The 25714-nt window shown below is 39.1% G+C and overlaps 1 protein-coding gene across 4 annotated transcripts in view; it reads left to right on the top strand.

Moving 5' to 3' along the window:
• SNX24 (sorting nexin 24) overlaps positions 1-25714 on the top strand; it is a 142540-nt gene that overhangs the window by 32903 nt on the left and 83923 nt on the right. The window lies entirely within an intron of this gene.

The following is a 25714-nucleotide window of genomic DNA, read 5'->3' as shown; positions in this document are numbered from 1 at the left end:
AGAATACATACTTCCCTTATCTCCTTAAGCCCAAAAGAGAATTCCTCTAATGATTAGCAGGTCTATACGCAAGACTAAACAGAAGCTATTAATTAGCCTGAAGGCCCTGGGAATAAAGCAGGCTTGAGCAAGATGGACTCTGAGAGACCCATCATTGCATTCTGTTATAATTCCCCAGGATCTAGAATTTTTGTTCAATTTTTTAAACAAAATTATTTTATCACATATTTTATCAATATCTATACTCACTATTTTTTTCCTGAATCCCAATGTTTCAGTCTGAGTTTACATTTTGTTTGCTTGAGTATAGTTTATTCAATTTTAAGCAAGAATCTCTGTGTGGTAAACATCAATAAAATCAAGTTAATTAATTTAAAAAATCTTAATTTTGCCCATACGCTTGTTTAACATTTTAGCTCCATTCACAAGTCTGAGTTAACAGTCATATTTTATCAATACTTTGAATATATTACTACACCGTCTTCTGGCATCTGTTGTTGCTGATAAGAAGTCTGCAGTAAGCCTAATGGTCGTTTTTCTGTAAGTGATCTGATTTTCTCTCTAATAGCTTTTAAAACTTTTCTCCCTCTGTTTACTGTTCAGCATTTTCAGTACAGTATGTCCAGGAGATAATTAATTTTCATTTATCCTTTTTATCACTTTGTGCTTTTTTTAGTCTGACGTCTAATCTCTTTATTGAACTCTGGAAAATTGTCAGAACTTGGAACTACTTTTAGATATATGCAGAGGCTTTTCCATCTGTTCTCCAAGTCCATTCGGTACTCTTTCACACTTTTCCATCCTTATCTGTCTGGCTGTGTTCTGGGTAATTTCCCAAGATTTCTCTTCCGCTTCACTAATTCCCTCTTCAGCTTTGTCTAATCTGTTTAACGGAGGCACTGAGTTTTAATTAATTTCACTGACTATGTTTTTCATAGATAAGATTTATATTTGGTTCTTTTTAATGTCTATCTATGTATGTTCCACTTAATCTGCTTTGGTTTTACAATTTTTTTATTTTTTGTAATGCGTGTTATTTCTTCCTTTATCCCTTTGAGTAGATTAAGTGCTCTTTAAATTTTTCAGATTGTTCTATTTTTTGCATTTTGCCCCCAATCATTTTTTTTGTTGATTGTTCTCTTGTGTGTTAGAGTTTTAGTTTGCAGATTTACTTTGAGAGAGAGTCCACCCTCCCTCCACCGATTGTACCATCAGGTCTAGTGGTTTGGTGGCCTCCTATCCACTCTGTCCTGCCCCACATTACTTATCTCCAGTTTAGTCCAGGCTGCTGTGACTTAGTGAGAGCCACAGTGATAGCACAGAGACATATATAGCTCCAGTTGTCTGGAGCCTGACAGCCTGAGTTCAAATTCTGGTACTGTTGATCACTCGTGTGTTATCTGGGGCATATTATTTCACATTTCTGTGCCTCAGTTTCTCATCTTTCAAATGAGGATAATGGTAGTATCTATCTTCAACTATTGTTTTGATGATTCAGTGAATTAGTGCCCAGAAGAGTGGCCAAGAGTAAGCATGCAAATGTTCTAATATATTGGGCATATTGTAGATCCAGATGCAGCCAACAGGATTTTTGTCCAATAGTTGGTTGCTTGACTGCATCAGTTACCTTCTGCTGCCTTGCATGTGCAGCTTTATTAAGCTGCAGCTCCTGGTAACAGTAATAGTGTGTAGTTTCAAGCAGTGAGTGATCCTGGTTCTCCAACCCTATTCTCTCATTATGGACTTTTGATCCCCCTTACAGCACAGAAAATGGAACTACCATCACCCTGTGGCTACTTCTGGTCTTGCAGTTCAGCAAGTTGTAGAGGCAATGGAACCAGAGGGGATATGTTTTTAACTTCATTTTGAAATAATTTCAAGTGTACAAAAAAGTTGCAAGAATACAAAGAATTCTCACTTCTGTACAATCAGATTTACCAATTTTAACATTTTGCCACTTTTATCATTCTCTCCCCTTGCCCCATCTTTGATATATATATTTTCTGAACCATTCGAGACTAGGTTGCATACATTACACTTTTTTACCCCTTCTTATTCAATGTTTATGTCCTAAGATGATTCTTGCCTGAATAAGTTTTTACTGTGATATTAAAGAGTGAACTTGTAGCCCTGTCCTGACCATTAAGTCCCCAGAGTTATCCTTTCTTTGACAATAACCGATTATTTTTAAGGAAATGAGCCTTAGATAAGCAGTGAATTTAAGTATAATCCTTTTTGTACCTATTCAGAAACATTGTTAGTTAAAATTTTATCTTCAATTGCTTTCTGCAAGAATTATAAAGTAAAATATAAATAATCCAGATGTGTGTGAAATGAAAACTAAAAGCCTCTTTCCTTTTCCTCACTTCTCAGGGGTAATATTTTGGTATATGCCCTTCCAAACAAAAGTGGAATCAGAGCATAAGTATTATTCTGCAAATTATTTTTCATATTGTGGATTTACACTTCAATTATTCTTGACTTTGTGAAACTTTCCCCAACACTTTCTACGTAAAGATTTTTTTTTTTTCTGGTTGAAATTTTTTCAAGGATGTTAACTTTAAAGTGCTTCTTTTATTTATTCTAATATTATCATGTTTTATTGTTAAAAATACTGGTTGGTGGTGACTTTAAGAACTCTCTAAGGCATAGTGTAAAAAAGTGAGTAAAGTAAAAAAGCAAGTTACCAAATGCTATGTATAGTAGACCATTTGTGGGAAAAAATACCAAATCAGTTTTATTGTAGGGACGTACACACCAAGTTGATAATTATAATTACCTCTAGGGAAGATACTGTTTTAGGGGAGGGAAAATGCAGGAATTTTAACTTTGTTTTGCTTGCATTTTTTTACAGTGATAATTTATATTTTTTAATAAAATACAATTCATGTTTTTAAAAGTATGAGTTTTGCATTATTATCTCCAAGTTTCAGTTGTCTCCTCCCACAATTATTGGCATTCCCAGCAATAATGCATCCTCCCCCCAAAAGCCTGTCATTATTCTGGAGACTATTACTAGATGTTCAAGTTTTATTAATAGTTTATGTATAGACTAATTTTTTCAAACTCTTGTTGTTATGTTCAGCTATATTATTCTTCAATAGATTTTTGGGGCTGGCCAGGAAAATTAATGGTTCTGTGGAGAACTATGTTGTGAGTGTTAGATACTGACTTGTGAGCAAACTTAAGAACAAAGTATGTGTGTACATTGGAAACTGGTGACTTCTGTCAGTGCTTCTGTCAATGAAAGAGGAATTTTAAGTATAAGAATATGAGTGTTGTGAGGTCAAAGGCATAGCATAGTGAGGATGTACAAACAATGGAGTAGTCCTTGCAGCAGACTTACTTCTTTTTGCTTCCCTACCCCAATGATTAATTTTGAAAAAATTTAAAACTACAGGAATATTGAAAGCATAGTACAAGATTTATATTCACTCAGATTCACCACTTGTGAACATTTGGCCACTTTTGCTTTATATTTTCTCTCTCTGTGTTTCTTACTCTACATACACCACCCCTTCACCCACCCACAAACACTACACACTCTTTATTTTTCTTGGATGAACCCTTTGAAAGTAAGCTGCAGTTACTTTCACCCCTAAATTACAGCATATCACTCCTTTGACCCAGTGATTATCTAGACTAATGATCTTTGCCTGAGTAGCTATTACATTGATAGTTGCAAAATGGTGACTTGCTAATTCTGTGATTTCTTCCACATTTATTAACTGGCATTTTTCTATAAAGAAGAGCTTCTCCCCTTCCTGCTTCTTCCCTCATATCTCTACAGACTCATGGATTTTTTTTTTTAATTGAAAGTTTTTTTAGTGTTGTCATTATTCTCTTTAATGACCAAATTCCCAAATTTGTCCCATGGAACTCCTTTCTTTAAGTTGGCTCCCGTGTCCTTTTGACATGATCCCATTTGTCTTTGATCACTGTTTCTTGCTTTCTGATCAAAAAGATTTGCAGAGTCACCTTGTACTTCATCAGTTCTAGACTTTCCTAAGGATTTCTGCTTCCTTTTATTGGTGAATGGTATCTGGAAACCAAGATCTGGATGCTAGGCATATTATGGTTTATCATTGCTACTAGACCTTTTCAGTGGCTATAACTAAAAAATGTAGTCAAATGTTTATATATGTCATTTGTATATATCATTTATATATATATATATATATATATATATATATATGTATATATATATATATAGTAGTTATTATATATAATATACCGTGTTTCCCTGAAAATAAGACCTAGCCGGACCATCAGCTCGAATGCATCTTTTGGAGCAAAAATTAATATAAGACCTGGTATTATATTATATTAGACCCAGTCTTATATTAATTTTTGCTCCAATAGACACATTAGAGCTGATGGTCTGACCACGTCTTATTTTCGGGGAAACGCGGTAATTATATATAACATAGTTATTATATATACATGTGAACATACATATATAGTATATATATTTAGAAGTATGAGTATATACACATTTTACATTATGACTACATATCATGTATTTCAAGACCAAAATTATTCCAGCAGTGAACCTACTAAAAATTGATGACTTTTATGGAATCCTTTTTGTCTTAAAATATGTCCTGTTATGTTTGTGTGGTCTGAGCACTGTGTGCAAAAGTTACTTCAATGAATTATTTACTCTGTGTTGTTATGTGAGGAATTTAACACACAGTTCGATTCTTTTCCATTTGTGGGTGTTTTTTTCTATATTTTTAGTTAACATAAATTTATGAATATATAGAACAATTGATTTGGTTCAAAGCTCTATAAAAAGATATTCTTGGAAAAGTCTTGCTCCCCTTGTGTCCCATGTACATATCTATGGATAACTATTTTTATTAGGTTCTGGTTTATATTTCTTGTGTTTCTCTTTTGTACACACACACACACACACACACACACACTCATCCCTAATAGATATATGTATAGATATATATATATATATATATATAATAAGAGATCTCCATCTCTTATTATATGTCCATTTCTTATTTTTCCTTTCATAACAAGTAATATACTATATATAATCTTTCTTCCTTGATTATCTTTTTTTGTCAGTATACCCTAGAAAACACTCCTTATGAGTTCATAAGAATCCTTCTCATTTGTAATCGTTACATGGTACCTTACTGCGTGGTTGTACCATAGTTTATTCAACTAGTCTCCTATGGATGGGCATTTGGGTTGTTTTCAGTGTTTTGTGCTTACAAACAATGCTTTCACAGCAAATTTTTTATGAGCAATTGCTATGAACAAGGCGTTGTTTTAGTACTGCTTGGTGATTTAGTGAAGAATAGGGTGTATTGTCTGCCCTTGGAGTGCTTAGAGTCTAATCGACGGAAGTTTTCAGAAGTGGGCTAGGAAGAGAAGTGGCCCCCTACCTACCTAGTAGTTTAATCTAGATGTTCTCAGTACTTCTGAGTATCTGACTGCACATTCTCATAGAAGCAGGATGAGATAACTATATAGGAAAACATTATCTTAGAGTCTAGCTTCCAAGTGAAAATAAAAAGAAAACTTTTAAGGTCAATACTCTTCGATAAATCAATGTGTAATAATTTATTGAGCTACAAGTGCTAGGTTTCATGAAATCATTTTAGTTTTACAGCACTTTTGAAAGGTAAACTATAGTTAGGGAAATTTTTCTCTTAGTGGTACTATTGAGCAAAACTAATAAGTCTGCTTTTTAATGTCTTTTTTAACTTTATCTAATTTTCATTCCTGCCTAATAATAACAAATATGATTGTACTTCCATTTATGGTTTGGGGGGACTAGTTACCTTGGTTTGCAGAGAATTTGTTTGATTTTGAAATGCTGTGTTTAGAGTCACAGGTTTGACGCATAGTACATTAAAATTCCTTTTTAGTTCCATGCATTCCTTGCATGGTATTACAGAATATTTGATGTAGGTGTAGAAGCCTGTTCTGTATATGTTGGAATTCGTTGCAGATTGTGTGCAGTGTGTTATCCTATGTGATGATTACTGTTTTGGTTTTGGTTTGTGGTTACACCTGGACTATACAAAGGGAATTTAGAGATTGAGCAGATGGAATCCTTGGTTCCAGTTTTCTAGCTGACTTTGAACTGTATTTGGCCTCTGTTTTCTGAGTTCTCCTTCTTCATCGTGTAGGTTTGTCCTGTCCCTGTAACCTGCTCCATTGCCTAGTCTCACCTTGACATTCATTCTGCAATGGTCAACTGCCCAAATCCTCTAGATACTCATTTTCAGAGAAAGTTTCAAATAAATACGTGTGCTCCGTTTATCTGAATGACAGTTTTGTAAATCATATTAACTTGTTTCAAAGATAGCTTACATTTTATTTTAATTAAGCATCAAAACACACAGCCCTGTGAAAAGCTTAGAGATTATACAGTTTTTAATAATTGTGTATGAAAGGTGATCTTTTATTTCATCACGTATTAATGTTCTCCCCCAATTGCTTTCTCATAATTATTTTCATATTACTCTCTTGCTTTTATGGTACTTAATTTTTAATGGTTCATGTAACTATGAGGAACTCTAGCATGCTACTTTGCTTTCCATAGATAACATTTCAAAATAATAGAAATCCTGTTTATTCTTCAGCTTTTAGAATCAATTTATGAACAACAAGTGAAAACTACATGGAGGTATCAAAACAATGTAAGTGTTAGAAATTTTTGGCAGTATAAAAATAAAAGAGTAGCTGATGGATGGTAGAAGGAGGTGACAAATGTTTACGGAGAAGTTTAGAAGTAATTAGGATCTTACCTAGAGTTATTTAAAGTTAGAAAAATAGCCAGTAGAACTAAAAATGGAATAAGTCTCACGTATGGGGAAAGGGTAAATAGAGTGGGGAGTAATATCATGAGCTAAATTCTCATCTTTCATATGGGGGTCATTATATATTTTTTAAAGTTGACAAATCAAGAAGTAAAAGAATATGCATATTAATCCAGTTCTGGAGATAACTAGTAGAAGATCTAAAAGTAGAAACATTTAGAAGGGGTTGCCTCTGGGTTGGAGCAGGGAGCTAATATATAACGACTTGTTTGTACATTTGATGTGTTATTATATACACAAATTACTTTTAAAGTTTTGATATATATTTGTAACAGAAAAGTTATAAAAGTATATAGGAGAAAAACTTAGGGAGTAGGTTTAGCCATTAACTTATTCATGATTAAATTATCCCCTTTTTATTAATTTTAGGCAAAACATGATGTCATCTCTAATGGAATATATTACAGCCAGGAGAGTATGTTGCTGTTCACATTTAGGAGTCAGCCCCCTGTGATAATTCACACCATCTCATATCCCACACCTTTGGGTCTTGGTGACTTGACACAGAGCCCCACCTGGGTTGTGTTCTTTGTATTAAAGGCCCTTAGGTGGGGTATCACCTGTCACCCTTGTCAAGGGAGACTTCTGCAAACCGTGTTCCATAACTACCGTGTTTCCCCAAAAATAAAACCTAGCCAGTCAATCAGCTCTAATGCATCTTTTGGAGCAAAAATTAATATAAGACCCAGTCTTATTTTACTATAAGACTGGGTCTTATAAAGACCGGTCTAACTAATATATAATATAATATAATATAATATAATATAATATATAATATATATACTATAGTAATGTGTACTTGTTCTTATATTAATGTTTCTCCAAAAGATGCATTAGAGCTGATTGTCCAGCTAAGTCTTATTTTTGGGGAAACGTGGTACCAGCAGTTACTCCCTTTCCATGTCAGTGTTCCCCAGCAATTGTCCTTGCCACCCTCACCATGCCTCTCCAGCTAGCCAAAGGAAATCTCCCCTTCTCTTTATAAGAACCAAAAAAGGACTGTTTTCAAAATAAATCGCACTCCAAAACAAAGGGAAAGACCAAATACACAAGCAGAAAATGCAGCAGGATAGAAATAGGTGAGGTTATGAAGCAGAATTGTTTGTTTGTTTTTTAATCTTAGGATAATGAGTCTGCTGATCTTTTAATTCCCCTGCTGCATACCTGTGCAGACATTGCTAGTTGATCCCAGCACTTTTTTCTGTTGGCTCAGCCTTGGAAACCTTAGCGCACAGTATAGTCCTCCTAGTCAATTCTGTTTGGCATGTGAGAACGCATATCCTCTTTTTAAGATAATTGCATTCTATCAACAAGTTGGCTTCGCAGATGGAGCTTACCACGCACATATTCATAACGTGCTGACTGAGGCCGATTTGGTTGCTGCTGGCTAAAGCTGGGTCTGCTCTCGTATCTTGGTGGCCTATCATCTCAGAAACCTCCTGTCCTGTCCCAAACCCTTCCATTTCTGTTTCAAGTTTAGACCACCTATATTTGACCAGATTTCTGATTGATGCTCTACTCACTTACCCATATTTTTTCCACCTGCTTCATCTAGAATTTATTTCTATCCCCATGGCCAAATTCAACAATAGCATGTATACAGTCAGAAAAAGAAAAGCCTTGTAAGTCTTGCCTTGTTTCTGTGATAGACCACAGCTTATTTATAAGAAGACACAGCTTATTTATAATGGACCACAGCTTGTTTATAAAGCAGCTAACTATTTTCTTGGTTTATATGATTTTTAAAAATTATCACGTTATGTGACTGCCCTCAACCAAACATATTGACTTTAGTGAGGTCTGAGGTTTGATTCCAACCACCAAAAATAAATGCTTACGGTTTTTGGAAAATGTGAAATAAACGCTTAAGTAAAGCCTTCAAAATCCTGTGTGTTTCAATCGCACGGTGCTCAGTAACTTGAAATTGAAAAAAAGGGGATTTGGCCTTTTTTCTAGCTTATTTCTAATATTCGATCAATATAGCATTATAGAATATTGTACTTAAGTGTCATTTCATATATGACGCATGAACATATGTATGTCAGAGGTCTCTGCACATGTTTGAATTTTCCTATCTTGTCTTCATTATCTCATCGGGATGCCAGTAGGTGTCACTGTGTACATTAAATGGAAATCAAAAATATTAAGTGCACATTTCCAAAATTAAGCATCACCACAATTTTTTTTTCAAAAAGAGAGCTCCCAACAGTAAGCAAGAATATTTTTACCTCTTCCTTTTTTTAAAATTTAAAAATATAATCTTCTTAGACTATTTTAAGAAAACATGACAGCATTTTTTCTTTTCCCCATCCTACTATCTCATTATTTTATCTGAGCTTTTAAATACATGTAAAACTCTCTGTCTGAGGTGAAATCATAAGAATCAGAAGACAATATATAGCCCAACATATGAAATTGAAAGAGTAGCTCATTTTGCACTTGTGTATGTCACTCTCCCGTCATAGAACTTTGTTGCTAGAAACTTTTTTTGCAGGGAGGGGTAGGATTTCTTCACTCCAAATATTAAATTCTTACAATGTGAGTAGTTTTAAAAATCTCTTAAGATGCATTGAATAAATCTGTGTGCTCAAGCACATACACGTTTGCCACCTGAAGATTTTTTTAACAAGTATTTTTAGATTCAGAATAGTTTTACTAGGCTACTCTTCAGGTTTCTAAATGTTACTGTAATAGAAGAAACTGTTCACTGATGATGTTTCTAATAATATTACTGGACCTTGATCGTTTAAATATATGAGATTTTTTCTGTGGATTCATTCTTCTGCTCAGTACTCAAAAAAGTGAAAGTATTCGACTTTTTGTCTTCTCTTGCTTTTGGAGGGAATACCAAGATACTCACTTATTCATTTACAAGGCTTTGATATTAAGATTAACAGTATCTTAGAATGCTTTCATCAGTTTAGTAATATCATTCAAGGTTGCACAAATGTTCTGGAAAGCTCTGTGTATGTTTGTGTGTGAAGATTGCGTTCTGTTGTCTGAAATATTTGTGGGATTTTTTTCATTCCTTAGAAAGTTGATCTCACTTTCTTGCGTACTGACTTCGAGAAGCCTCACGGTGACCGAAGTGTACCTGTGTGAGGCTTGAGAGCATAGGGGCACACCCACAGTCCGAGTTAAACTGTCTTTGACCTTATTTTCCCTGATTTACAGAAATCAAAATGGAGGTAGTTCTCTCTGATGGTAAGGGGGAAATTGGCTGCAAGACATAATACATATGCAATTAGAATTCATTGGGGCTTACTCAAAATCCCTTTCCAGTTATAAATTTGTAAATTTATATACAGTTAGAAATTTCCAGTTTGTAAATTAATAATTAATCTGAACCCTGCAGCCAGTGTTCCAGTGCGGTGGGCCATGTGCCTGGCATCGGAGGGATGGAGCTCTGGCCAGTCCACCAGCAATCCCAGGTGTGTTTATGGGCAGAGCCCAGATTTTCAGTTCCCTGGCCTAGAAAGATGAAGATAAGTATTGTCGTGAAGGTTAAATACGGGTTTAGCTGAATCAATAATATTTTCTTAAAAGAAAAAGTGAGATCAAAGTCAATATGGAAAAAATGTAAACATCTGTGAAAGCTTGACGTTGGGTAGATGTATCTGTTTTTAATGTTTTCTATCCAGAGACTCTGATCCAGTGGATCTGGTTCGAGGCCTGGGCATTGATATTTTTAAACTGTTGTGCGAGACACGAATGTGCAGCCAGGATTGAGAACCATTGGTGGACAGGACAGGGCTCCTTGTTATGAAGCAGGCCAGCCAAATGTGATTGGTGGGCAGTTCCCAAATCAGAGTCCAAGAACTGGAGTCAGAGAACTTGTAAGTGTTCCCCATTCTTGGTGGGTGTGGGACAACTGCTAGAGACTTACGTTTATTGATGGCAGACTGTCCTGGCCTTTTTGAGAGCTGCTTTTTGTTTCGTGCTGTTGCCCGTGGTTTGAAAGCCTTGCTTTTTGTCCTTTCTGTTGGGTTAACTTTCACCACCTGCTACCAGTCTCCAGCATGAGATCTGTGCCTCACCTGAGGAGCCCAGTCTGCTGTGCTTTCCCACTGCTGTACTCTTCAGCCTCCCCCTGGCTGGGAGTCGCGGTGACTTTGGAGTTAGAGTAGTAAATCCCTTGCTGTTGGGAGGGTTCTGGCAACAGAAGTTCCAAGGGGAGGGTTGGTTCTGGCTGTAGCAGCAGTAGCTTGAGTGAACTTCTTTAGCTATCATTAAATTTAGTCTATGCATTAGAAAGTGTGTTTAAATTTCTGTGTGGCCATATGGAAATGAGTACCAGTGGTATTAGAAACCGTAACTGGCGAAAGATAAAATCTGACCTGTCAAAGGACCAGGAGCCATAATTTTATTCCTTTGCTAATATAAGTATGGCCCCTTTTTTAGAGGGAAAACGACCTAGATATTTTAAAAGGACAAAATATTGCTAGTATAAAGAACTATTCCATGGTATCCAAGGTTTGGATTTCTTGCATTGTAACTTGTTTTCTTTACACCTAGCAAGTGTTTATTATGTTCCTGCTTTATGCCTTGTATATGGGTGATGCTAAGCAGAATGTAGAAGAAATACAAAATGCAATTTCTTTCCTGTAGGAATTTTCAGGCGATTTGAAGAGATTCAGTTACAACAGTGAAAACTAGCCTATAGTTAGGAACAAAATAAAGAGATAAGAAGTTGTCTTGGAGTTCAGGGAATATCAGCCTGGTCCAGAGCGGCTGGCATGCAGTAGCTGTGTGGGCATCCCAGCCCCATTACTGCCCAAGTTCTGGGCTTTGTCTCTCCTTACTGTCTTTGTCCCATACGAAGTAAAGTTTGCCTGGCCTCTGACTCTTGACTTTGTCTCCTGTAATTGCCCATTGGACATCACAGATTTATCTTCTAGGCTCTGACTCTCCATCCTCTCCCTCGCAGTGTCTTGCACACTTGTTCCTATTCTCTCTGACCTTGGCCTCTGTGCCCAGTTGATGGTGCCGACTGCCAGGCCCATCCGCCGTGGTGGCCCATTCAGAATCCCTCTGTCCTGTTGCTTCTTACTGGGTGTCTGTGTTTGGATATCCTGTAGGTCCCTCTATTTCAGATGCCCAAAACTGATTTCATTATCTCTATTTTTTCCTTCTTGCTTCCAAAACAAATGATATTCTTCTATTCTCTGTATCTTTGAGTCTACCCATTTACCCTGATTCCTAACATAAAGCATAAGGCTAATCACTGTCTCTCCCTCATCTGGGCATTCACCTATTTACCAGAAATACCTATTGTCTCTGCCCCCTGCCCTCAGTCTCCTCCACTTTCCTGTGTACTCGTGGCAGTAGTGCCACCTCACCCTTCTGTAGAGGAGGCTTTCCCTTGCTATGTCCCTCCACACCTGTTTTGAATTTGCCTGCTGAATATTTCATCTGTCTCTTGGTTGATGGTAGTCCTCAGGTCAGCCTTGTAGGGATAGTTGAGGAAAGCCCCTCCCCAGGCCTGTCCATCTGCCTCTCACATCCTCTCTGCCACCCCCCTCCCTTTGTCTCCTTTTCCCCACGACTTAGCCAAGTTTCCACTCATTCCAGTTTGTTAATGTTGCGTAGATAAATCCTATCAGTTCTGGATCTCTGTACTTCCTGTTTCCTCACCTTGGGTGTCCTTAACCTCTCTGGGTCCATGTCTGCCCTCTAAACAGGGAACTCAGTACCCAGCTCAGAAACTCGCTTCTCTGGGAATCATTGCCTGACTGCCCCAGATAGAGCTGGTCGTACTCTCCTCTGCGCCTGCCATGCACTGCACATGATGTACAGAATGCCCGCTTATGTCTTTTATGCCAACTTAGGTACCGCGTCATAACGATCAGCAAACAGATCCGTTCGCTCTCTGGTCTGTGATCTCTGACCTGCTGATTATAGTTCATGCATCCAGTTATCTACTGTGCACTGGGCACCTACCTACACAGTGTGCAGTTCATCTGTGTTGGATGAAAGAAAGGCATGTTGAATGGAGTTTTAAAACCTGGGAAGCTTTTCGCCATGGATTTAATGTTGAGTTTTGTTTCTTAATTATCCTTAAATTTTGGTTTACTGTCGTGTATCTGCCCCTTGCAGCGGAAATTTAAAACATCACTCTGTGAATCTGAGAAGAAAGAGTCTGTTTCTGCATTTTTATACTTTTGATAACTTCCGGCTCTGCTACATTTATGATGATGTTCCATGTAGTGGACTACTGTTTCTAATTAAAATACTCTATTTAGTACACAGATATGTTCTGGTTCTCTTCCTTTCCTAGGTATACAATCTTTTCCAATAGCTCCATTAAGAGATGTATAAATATGCATATGATGCATATTAAAACTGAAAACAAATTTATGAATGTTGTGTCTATTTGGTCCTAGAGTTAAATGACACAGTAGAGATAGGAGACCTTATGTTTGTTTTCTGCAGCCCTTATGAATTCTTGGGTTATGTGGGTTCAGTTTAACATAGCAAAGCTTGAGAATGACCAGTTATTGAAGTAAAGCAATCACCCAATAGAATCCTAGTCTTAAAAAAAAAAAAATTATAATATTTTAAAATTATTTTAAGGTCATTAAATGCCCAAGTGCCATTTTTACAAATCTAAACTTACATGCTCCTAGGTTTTAAAAAACATTTCCTTATAGTTACAGCTTTTGTCCATATTTTATAGACTCAGAAATTATTAGTAATTTACATAGTCATCAGAGAATTTGGCTTCATGTGTTTAATCATGTTCAACAGGCTGTTTTATAATGAGTTCTATGCCCAACGGAACACAGGGAAGAAACTTCAGTGTTTCTCATTGATAGTAAAGCCAAGATTAGTTTCTCTTTTGACTTTGGCTTAAACGCCATGGAGCTTAACTGGAAAAAATGCCACTGCTTTGGGTCGTGTGCCCATGTGGAAGAAGACAGCCTGGACCCCAGGCATGCTTGGAGCGGCCGTTGGGCATTTTCCCACTTACATCACTGTCGGCTGCTAGGGCCCTGGTGTGAGTGTTGTCTCCCAAGAGTCATTCTCAGTGAATCTGTAAGAACATAGACGTTGCAGTTCAGAAAAGTTTTCTAAGTCTTTAATGTCCTCAGTGGAAGAGTGCTAGAACATATTGTGTTTTTATAACCCACACACACTCTGGCTGTGTAGACGTGAAACAAGACTGAAGTAGGCATATTTGATTTCAAGGGTTGCTTTTTCATCGTTAGGCACGAATCCTGATTTCATCCTGAAGTTGTCGTCAGTGGGTGGAGAGTGGAGAAAGGTGGGAGAGTGGGAGATAGGAGTGTGGGAGGGCTGGTTCCTGCCAGATGGTTCCTTCTCCCAGTACACGTGAGAGGTCCCACCACACGTGAGAAGCAGCCTGTGACTCTAGAGCTTCGCTGTGTTGATGAGGGGGGACCTGTCTCAGCTGCTCATCAGGAGGTTCGGGAAACAGGTATTCCTGGTTCTCTGTATCCATCTATAATAAAGCATCCCAGCTTGCCCCTGGGAATGCTTGTTTGGAGAGCTGCCTGCGTTTCCTGGGCACTAGTTTAACATCCTTCTCACTTTCCAGCTCAGCCATTACTCCTACCTATAAAATTGTGTTTGTAATTACGGTTTTCAGATTCAGGGATATTGCTTAAGAAGACAAGGTGTGATGAATTTTACCTGATCATTTACTGCCTTCCTTCTTAAACTTAGTCCCCCTCAGTTATATTCTAGTCCTGAGTTGTGAATGCCCCAGGAGTAACCATTCAACGACAACGAAGCACCTACTATGTGATGAGGTCTCCATTTGGCACTGGAGATGGGATAGTAGCTGAGTGAGTTAAGAGATATAAAAACAAGTACATGTAACACAATGACCCACAAACGTGTCAGGTATATAGAAAGAGCTCTAAATCACAGAACCAGCGTGGGGCTGGGGGGGAGGGGGTCCTCTGCATTCTTAGGGTGAGCACAAAACTTATTCAAACTGAATGTGAAAGTGCAAGGTGGTGGCATTGATACCTGTGCCAGGATAACAGTGGGACACCTGGGCTGTCTGGGGACAGTAGGGCAGCGGCATGCATGGCCACTCTGTCCCCCTGTCACCACACACCTGGCTTCCTCTGGGTTCCATCACACTGCCCAATGGTTTGTCTGCCATTGTTCACCTCACAAGATTACAGTTAACAGTTGCTGTATGACTTATTAACTGTGAGGACAGCAGTGTGGGTCTGATTGGAGACGACTTTTTGTTTCCATTTAGGCGTGGGACGCAACATGTGTGAAGCAAAGGGTATTTGCAAAACCACATGTGGCCCGTGGTTTAGGAACCCTGAGTTTACAAGTGCCCTAAGGCATACATTTCCGTCTGGGTGATCGAAAAAGAGTTTATCCTAGTGATCTTAAAATACAAAAAAAAAAAAAAAAAGTAAAAGAAAAGAAAAAAATGAAGCCAAAGCATTTTACATAGTGTGATTTGTGAAGTGGCAAAACCTAGCACTTCTTGGCAAATCTAACATGTTTGAAGTAAACACACTTAACACCTTTCTGCTTTTCTGTTACTTTTTCTCATTATGCTAGTGGTGCTATAAAAAAAAAGTCAGCAGCCACGCTAGACAAGCCCTTGTTCAGACATCCATGCCCTCGCCCATGAGGCCTGGCCAGTGCTGGCATGGCCTTCAGATGGGCGTGCGGTCGCTGAGCTGACTCCTGCCTGTGCTCGCTCACTGGGCCTTGGGGACCCTCTGAGGGGTGACTGGGCCTCTGTCTTCAGGGAGCCTCGGGTCTGAGGCTTGCAAAGCAGGTAAACACGCTTGAGCAGTGTTCCTGGAGCCCAAAGGAGAGCAGTGATCTTTGCCTGAAAGAAAGAAGTAGGACCTGGGTGAGGTGGGGAAGGAAAGCTTTGGCATCGGCGTAAAGGAGGCTGCTAAGTGGGTCTGAAAACCCTCTCGCTCAGTCTCCGTGTTCTCCTTGTTTATGCTTTTTTTTCTTTCTCTTCCTCTCCATTGTTTTCTTTTCTCAATGCACCCTCTGCCTTGAGTTTCTCCTGTTTATATCCTTTTAATTTTTTTAAACTGAAGCTGTACCTAAAAGTTGGGAAGAAATGACCAACAAAAACCAACATTTATTAACATTTATTAACCATTTTCTTTGTGTCGGATACTATGCAAAGCACTTTCCATGCATAATCTCATTTACTCCTCAGAGCAATTCCTTCAGGTTTATATGCTCTTAGTATCTCCTTTTATAGATGAGAAGTAAGTGGGGTGTGCAGAGGTTAAATAACTTGATTGGCGGGTGTCAACATAGTAGGTGGGAGGGACAGGATTTGAACGCTGTACCAGCTCCAGCTGCTGCCCAGTCAGTGTACTATGTCTGCATTCCCTGTATTTGGATATAGTCCATAGGTGCTACAGGAGATAATTTCAGAGGGGCGTCTACCTTAGATAATATTGATCCACTAGGGAGAAAGTTATTCCCTTCACTTATCTGTAATCCTATGCTATTTCCCCTACTTCCCCAGAAAATTCAACAAAACTTTTAACTTGGCTTTACTTTTGCTGATCTCTCTTTCTGTGGAAAAGAGAACAACCTTCAGGCTCAGAACCTTCAACAAGAAACATAATTTTAACATGAGTATTTCGTTTCATATTCACCTTAAGTTTTCTTTAAATTTTATTGGAGTAAAAAAAGGCTATGTAAAGAAAAATATTAAGTCCAGATAGGCTGCAGAGGTGGCCAGCTTGTGAAGTGCTCTGGGAATGTATAATTTGGGAGAACACTCCTGCCTCAAGAGAGGAATTACCGAGAAAAGCTAACTGCCAGACAACCCTGAGCGTTTTCGCATTTTCCCCTCTAGGAGTCAGAGAGACTCGTCATTCTGTCCCATTTGCTGCCTTTTCCTTTTCTTATTTGTGGCAAAATATTCGGAGTCTGTCTGGCTTCTTCATTCCTGTAAAGACACGTACCGATATATCACTTTATAGTCCTGTATCTTCTATGGCAACGGAAATGGGAAGAGGTTAAAATTGTTGTCTTTACAACTAAAGGGAGCAATTTATATGTATGGGGACTTAATCTGGTATTTTCTTTCTTAGAAGTAACTAAATTCTCCCATTTATAAGTAAATTTTGAGCGTATTTCAATTTATCATTTTTTGTTTGTTTATTTTCCTGACCATGTCCCAGGAATCTAAAAAATGCCCATTTCAACTTCTTTACGTAGTGGTATACAAGTTTTAAACTGAGCAATAACCGCTCGCTAAGTGGTAATTTTTTTTTTTCTTTTCTAAAGGACAGAACAATTAGATTTTAGTAAGATTGAGATTTCAGTGTCTCTTGGTGTATTTGTCAGGACAGAGTCACAAGTAGTTTGCAAGGGTTCATGAACGAATCGGGTTAGTGATAGGTTGATGCCATCACGAATGGATTGTCCTCATCACCACACAGACAAAACAGAAGAAGGGTTTGGCGCTGTAAGCACAGTGGCATGCTATAATGAAGTTGTATTCCATTAAGCTCTCGTGTACGGGGAGCAAAATGTCATCACCGGAATGTGGCTGCTTTTCTGTGATACGACCTCATCTGTTCCGTCAACTAGTTTTGCTCTGATCAATAAGCAGTTTTCTGTGGCCTTTCACTGCTGTCAGATGTCATTGAGTGATGTAAATGTACGTCAGAAACTAGAAACTTGACAGCTCACCCAGAGTGGGAAGGGAGAAAGGAGAGGGAAATCGCCGCGAGAGACATGGTTGACAGCTGACATCTCCTCGGGGTAACTGATTGGATACTGTAGCAGCAGCACTTTTCCCGTATAAACATGAGGGAAAATGATCCGGGTATGTATAAAATACAGAACAGATGTCTTAAAGTAATTTAAGGGAAAAATTAGTATTGTAAACTGTGGCATAGTTGTGTAGATTGTTTATGTAAAATATACCAAAAATAATTAGTTGCTGTTAGTTTTTGACTAAGAACAATTAAGGCAAATGAAAATAGGATTATTTCTACCCATTTTCTCCATCACCCACTGCCAAAACTATAATTAGGAAAGTTTGTGTCAGTCTAGAAAGAGATGTAGCCAAGAAGACATTTATAATAACAGTTTCCATGCAGTAGAATTCTGTGTAGCAATAAAAGGAGAAAAAGGACAGTCTTTATGTCCTCATATGGGAAGATTGCCAGGGTCCATTGCTAAGTGAAAACCCAAGAGGTAGATCAGTGTGTAATGTGCTGCCTTTTGTGTAGAAAGGAAGGACGTAGGACTGATTGTTCAAATGTGCACAAGAGCAAGGCCAAAAGGATCTGGTAACAATGAATTCCCAAAGAGGGACCATAGGGTGTGACCTGGTCAGAGTGTTTTGGGTTTCGAGGGAGACCTCACTGTTATCTTTTCATACCTTTTTTTTTTTAATCATATGAATGCTTTACCTATTCAAAATGCTGAATTATAAAAAGACATTTATTTCACATATGAAATTGTTTTAAATACTCAAAAAGAAATAGAGTACGTACCATATTAACGAAGGACACATATTCTAGGAGCCCTTGGATTCTTCATTCCCAAAGCTAGAAAAAGACATTCAGATATATTAGAATGAGGGGCTGTTAGATACTCTTTTAAATGATCTTAATACCATTGGCTAACATTCAGGGACACTTAGGTCATGAAAATAATAATACCTCTGATTTGTTGAGTGCTCCCTATATGCTGGGCACTAGACTATATGCTTTATGAATACTAACTTATTTAAATCCTCACAAAGAAAGTATTACTATCTCTATTTAACAGATGAAAAAAACTGACACCCCCTGAGTTTCAGTAACTTTCTGTAGGATACACAGACAGTAAGTGGTAAAGTTGGAATTTCAACCCAGGGTTTTGATCTCCAAAGGTAAGTCCAGGGTCTGAATAGCATAGTGGAGGGAGCTGTAAACAGTGTGGACGTGTATATACCATGAGGACAGTTGCCTTAGCTTTTTTGTGTCACCAAGCGTAGAGCGCAGTGTTAAATCTCTGGGGTGTCCATCAGTGCCCAGACTGAGTCAGGTTCCCCCGTCAGGGACACCTGCACCATCTGCATTTCCTTCCCATTCCTATTTCAGTCATAATTATGTGCATACGAGGTCGGACAGTTAAGTTAGCGAACTCATCCTAGAAAAAGTGCTATATACCTCATTGCTGAATATCACTATAGTCACCTTTGAAGTACTCCCCTTGGGAAGCCAGCACCTAGTCCACACTTCAAAGCAATTTTGGAACTCTTTTTCTGGAATGGCCATCAGAGCGGTCGTCATATTACCCATGTGTTCTGAATGTCATCAACATGTCTTCTTTTCAATATTTCCTTTATCTTCAGGTAAAGAAAGAAGTCATTGGGGGCCAGATCAGGTGAATAGGGATGGTGTTCCAATACAGTTAATTGTTTACTGGCTAAAAACTCACTCACTGGCAGTGGGGTGCCCTGAGAGCTGGTGCATTGTCGTGATGCAAGAGCCATGGATTGTTGGTGAAAAGTTCAGGTCGTCTAACTTTTCACACAGCCTTTTCAGCACTTCCAAATAGTAAACTATTTGTTACTATAGTTAACTGTTTGTGCAGTTGGTACAAATTCATAATAAATAATCCCTCTGATATCAAAAAAGGTTAGCAACATCATTGCAACAAGTTTGTGCACTTGTTAGTCTTCGTACAGTTGGTTAATCTCCATCTCTTCCCGAAGTTCCATGGGAGAGAGACCAGGTTTTTTTTGCTGCCCAGTGTACACCAGCTCAGAGCCTCACCCATGAAAGTGTTTAATAAATGTTTGCTAAAGGAATGACTTATTTTGATAGGCAGATCGAAGTACACTGATGTGGTTTTCTTTTGCAAACTACCGAGTGGAATAATTCTTTCCAGTGCGTGCTTTTCACGGATGAGGAGTACAGCACTGAGGCCAGGGTAGACTGAGAGCTTGTAGGTTCAAGGCAGAAAGATGACAGTGTATTCTATAAATAGTGACTGTCACTTTACTCTTAGGAGTAGCGACTGTAACAGGAGGAGATGAGGGAGGTAAGAAAATCACCAGAGAGCAAGTTTACTTTGAGAAAGAGAAACTTAATTGATGAGAAAATCCAGTGGAAAGTTGGGACTTGAATCCAAACACTGCGGTGTTGAGGATGGGAGGCACTTTGCCGTGTGTCTCGGTGTCTTGAGACGTCTGCTCTCCTGGGCTAATTCCCTGGGCTACAGCCCAGGCTGCTCCTCGGTTTGCCTTTACTTTTACTTTTGAAATTCTTGTCCTCTTTATTTCAGGTTATGAGAATACGGAGAGGGATTCAAAACTAAGGCCATCCCCACTGCTCCTGCAAGGCCCAGCCCAAGGGAAGGCAGGCTTGGATGAGTGAGTGAGACACAGAGAAGAAGGAATTTAGGTGGGAGCGGGGGGTGGCTTTATTGAGGATGGAGACAGTGGTTAGTTCCTGACCCTCTCTCCCTTTAATCAGATTGAGGTGGGGGTGAGAGAGAATGCTGCTAATGGATACAGGGAAAACTGTGCTTCGGCTATTCTCAGTCTGTTCCCCTTTTCCTAAGCCTCACTTCAAGTGCCGTGTCTGTCGTCAAGCATTTCCCACAATGCAGGAACAGGCTATAGATACTTCTGCACCAACATTTCCTTGTCACTTCCTCTGAGTCATGTGCTGGGTAGGCACCAAGACCTACCAAGACCGTCTTATACTTCAGAAGCACGTCCCCAGCCTAATCATTACCTGTTTTGACTAAAACCCAAAGTTGATCATTGTACCATGTAATCCCAGTTATAAAGAGAATACATTGTTTCCTTCCAGTTACTACTAACCTGGAGTTCGTAGATCATGGCCCACCCTTATGTGGATCCCTGTCATCAGGTCCTTAGTCTATAGAGTTAATCGAGACCGTAGAGTTCTTCCCCAAAGTATCGTCCATAGGACAACTCAAATAGTTCTGCTTCTCTTTCAAAATTCTATTCCCTCAATGGTATTACCTCGGTGGTGATTCTGGTCTTCCTGTATTCGGTACTTTGTTCTCTTTTCCATTTGACCCAATCGGGCAGCTGACTTCATCCTTGGTCCAGCACTGATGGAGCCCTGTGGATGCCTTCTGCCTTTCTCCTTAGGCCAGCCTTTATAGTTCCCCCTCCCCACCTCACCCTCCTCTCCCCTCCCTTTCCCCCACTCCCTCATCCCCACTCCCTCATCCCCACTCCTTGATTTGTTTCCAATGGGAACCCCCCTCCCCCAGACTGCTGAGTCGCACTACCTGCTTTGCCCTACAGGGGGCCCCACGTACTGTGGGTGAGAAGGAGGACCGCTGGCCCATTTCCTACCTTAGACTTGTAGTGTTTTTTTCTGTCATGGTAACAAACAGAACAGCCTTCTGTTGGTGTTGCATGGATGAAGAAAGGAGAATAGCCTTTGATGAGAGAGGTCTTAAAAGGTCCTGGTAAGTTCGTTTTTTAAAATGCCAACTATCCACTTTCTTTTTAAACTTTGAAAGGTCCAGCCTTCTGTGTTATGTGACTGAGTTCATTTTTCAGTTGATACAGAATGGAATTTTGGAGAAGACTTTCAACTTCCTATTGGGTCTTCTCCATCCACTCGGAGCTCTTTAGAATCCATTATTTTGCATTCAGAAAGATTTTTTCCGCACATCTAATCCGGTCAGCTCCTGGCTTCTTATTGCTTGTTTGGTCGAGGCAGTCAGTCCTTAGTGTGACATAAGAGGCCCAGCATGGTCCGGCCCCTGCCTACCTAAATGGCTCTTGTGGATCCTTCCTCTCCCTGAGCTGCAGACTCGCAATCTCATTCCTCAAGTAAATCTGCTTCTTTTGTTAAAGGAACCTTCTCCCTTGCCTCGGGTCCCCATCACCCTCGGCTTTCCCTTAAGCATTAGGCCTCAGTTTCATCACCCCTTTCTCTGCGATTTAGCCCCGACGAGGCTGTCCTGCTTTCTGCTCTCTGTAGTCCGTCCTTTCCCTCGGAGTGTTTATAAAACTGCATTGTGCAGTTCTTAGTTCACTACATTCCCAACATCTAGCACATGTTTACACATAGAAGTGATCAATACATTTTTTTACTGAATGAAGTAACTAGAGCCAGAAGTGAGAGTAAATGATTTATCCCGCATAGCATGGCTACTTAATAATCAGCGTTAAGACAAAACCCACAGCGCCTTCCACTGTATCTGGTTTTCGTTTCATTAGTGGTCTGTGTGCACACATGTGGCTTGTTCATTGTGATCTCATGAGGAAAATGTTCTCCTGACTTTGTTTCCAGGGAGACCTGGATCTCTGCTTTTTGTTTCCAGCTCTTCTGTGGAGTTGATTCCTTCTGGTGCATTCCCTGTGCTCCTCATAATGTTCTTCACCAGGAGGCTGCTATGCTCTCGTGGTGTTTTAAGGCTAGAAGTTGAATGTTTACCCACTTTTCTTAATTCTTTAAAGTGACTATTTCAGATTTCATGTTTCTAATTATTCGTGCTATTGTATTTGAAAAGCTTTTATTCCAGAGGCTCTATCTTGGTGTTTTCCTTGTAAAATGTTTTATCTTTGAATAGTAGACCTGAGGCTTTTATCTTTAATATTTTGCGTGTCAAATTCTATGTTAGCTGTTTCTATTGGCTTACTGACACCCCTGCCCTGTTGACTCACTTTAAAGAAGGAGGCTGTTTACTTAACAGGGGCATGTGGTCTGTTTTCCCAAAATGCAATCTCTGACCAGAAACTGGATGAATAGTAATCCTTCCTCACAGAAGCTGCCTGGAACCTGTCAGTTCAGCATTATCTGGTAGACGATTTGGGATGTGGGCTCCTTATTCTTGCATGGTGAACTCTAAGCTGTGATCCTTTTTCTCAGCTCTGGACCGGACGGAAAATTTACTAGCTGGCCTTAATTTTGTTACTGAGATCGATAAAACTTCACTGTGATCCCTTTACTCATTGGCTCTGCAAATACTTAAGAGTCTGCTTCCCTGGGGAAAACATCTCTCCTTGCTCCTCAAATGCCCAAGGGAAAGATCTTTGGTGGCTTCTATGGCGTGTCCATGGAAAAGACTCATCTTATGTGACAATGACCTTCTTAAAATGTGGCATCCAGACTGAGCACAATACACCTTTCAAATGAAGGGTGATTCAGTACAGACTTAGTATGCAGGTTTTCAACTTCATTATGGAATTAGAAGAATAGCATGTTTGCTTGCATGCTTGTTTCTGTTTTTTCGTTTTTCTTCTTTATTTGTTCCTCTAGGCTTCAAATTTGGTTGTCAGACTTTCATGAAGGAAGATTTGAAGAAACCACCGCAGTATGGTTTGAAGTTTGTAGATGGACCTTCAGGTACTGGTGGTAGTGATGAGGCTTATCCTAAATTTTCAGGCCTTGGCGTAAGGACACTGTCCAAAATCTATCAGCGCAGAATCTAGAAATTCAGAAGTCAAGTTCTTCACATATCTACTAAATTCATATGTACTAGAAGGGGTTGCTATAGCTTTAGAGTGTTCAAGGTGAATAATTGGTACTGTTTTGAGCGATGCTGACAAACCATGGGACAGCATTAAGGGCCCTGAAGATTTTTCTGGAGAGTGAAAAAGTCACAGGGACGAAAACTCCTATGGCCTTATTCATGATTAATTTTCAGAAAGTCTGCCTGTGATCATATCATGGAGCACAGAGCTCGCTGATTAGATGAGAGGCTTTTGAAAAGTCATTTCCTTTTCTGACCCTCAGTCTTCTCATCTATAAAATAATGAGAGTAACCTGTTTTTTGTGTCCCTCATGAGTTATTAAATAATATTACAACACTGAGATGAATGCTGAGGTTACGTGATTGCTACATGACTCTTAAATGTTTCAGAAGCAGGTTGGTTTGGGGACAGCAGCTCCATTCACAGAATTTGTTGTTTGCCCAAGACCAGGGTTAAGTGACCACAAAAGGAATGCTCACTCCACCGTTGCCCGTAGATACGAGCAGAAAGCCAAAACCTGTCACTTAGATGACTATCAAAGAGGACACACACCCCGTTTATGTGTACAGCTAAGGAATCTAAGGACATTTTGGCAAGATAATTTGGTTTATATCATTGTGATAACGTTTTTATATGTTTATATTCATTGTATGATTATGTTGTGTACATCTATTATATTTTTCTTCTTTAGTACATTTAAAGCCTTGGAAGCTGTGGGTTACAATTTGTATACTCTCTTCCTCTTTCTGTCCTGTGGGGAGAACTGAGCCTAGGAGAGATTAGGGATTTAATGAAGATTTCATAGACTTTTAGAGCTGAAAGTGTGCTTGATGGGCATCTAATTTAACATTCTCACATATTTACAGGTGGAAGAGAAAAGGAGAGTCAAGGAAGTTCAGTGGTTTACCAAAGTTACAGAGTCCGGGAGAAAGCAGAGTATAGTCTTTCTGAAGTGCTGTTTCTGACTCTTTACAACAGAGACCACTACCTTTGAATCAATTTTCAAAGAGGGTTAAAACGTGTTTTTAGAGAGGATGCTTGATATACTCTTTTAAATGTATCTCCGCATATCCGAGTTCAAGGGTGTATATGTCTAATCCATAGAAAAATGTATATGATACTCTTAGTGCAATTACAACTTTTTGCCGCTTATTAAGACTTCAGAGATACAAACCAGTAGCTCAGTAATTGCTTTCTTGAATCTGCCTTTAATAATTACATTTAGTAAAGCTGTATCGAAAAATAGAAAGGCAGAGACTAATGGAAAACTAGATTTTTCACTGAATTAGAAAGCAAGACAATCCATATATTGACAACACTTCAAGTTGAACCAGATCAAGAAAACTGTTTTGGACTGTTTGTGCAAAGAGGCAAACCTGGGCCTGATGGCCAGTGGCATCCGCATTTTATGGAAGCAGAGAAACTCTAAGAGATTTCATGTAAATCGGCATGTTGAGAGGAGAGGGTCCAGGTCTGATTTAGATACAAGTCATTTGAATCTTTTAAAGCCTGGAATTTCTCTGTGGTACTAACAAACAAGTAAAGAATGAACAATTCTGTTAATGAAGTGGGAATATCTTTGAATTTTAAAAAGTACAAAATTCATTGGGGGTTGCAACTGCGGGAGGGCTTCATTTGACTTGCTTCTGTGGTGTTCTGTGTAATGTTTTGACTTCATGGACATAAAAATTAGTCTTTTAGTTTCTGTTTTATTTTGGGAAGCGTATTAAAGAGATCCCAACAGTAGATTAACTCAAGGTTGTTTAGATATGAGGAAAATAATTAAAACTGAGGTATAATGATGTCCACTGAAACATAAAACTGATACCTCTTCTTTAGCTGTCAGAGGGATGATGGGGTTTTGCACAATAGCCAAGAGATGTGCCAGCTGTCCTCTTGGCCCAGACTCTGGCCACACAGGTCACATGTATCAAGGCCCAAGGAATCCTTTTCATGATGGAGGCACAAGGTTATAACCACTGTAGAAACGTGGGCCCGATTTTCCATGTTACATTATATGTATCAGCTAGCTGGATCCTTTTTATAGTGCACAGTGGGCCACATCCACCCTTTCTCCTCTGACGTTGAGATGTTTATGTGTCCCTCTAAGGCAAGAGCACATGTCTAGAAACTAGAGAACTCAGGTAAATAGTCACACACAGGCTCTATTGTGTTTCCGTGTAGGCCAAGGGAGAGAGAGAGAGAAGGGTTAGTATTTTGGAAAAGAAGAAGATGTCAGTGGGATAAGATATGAGAAGTGAGCAGAGGGTGTGTGGTCCAGTCTTTTTGAGGAACACTGTCTGGCCTAGATTACATTAGATAGAGCCCTCTGATTTCACAGCCAGAACTTGCACACAAGGTATGAGAGTGAAGGGGGCAGGTTTGTCTGCCTTGGGAACTGAATTTGCTGTTTGGT

Source organism: Rhinolophus hipposideros, assembly GCF_964194185.1.
Source record: "Rhinolophus hipposideros genome assembly, chromosome: 7".
Lineage (NCBI taxonomy): Eukaryota > Metazoa > Chordata > Mammalia > Chiroptera > Rhinolophidae > Rhinolophus > Rhinolophus hipposideros.
This window is presented reverse-complemented; position numbering and strand designations above follow the sequence as displayed.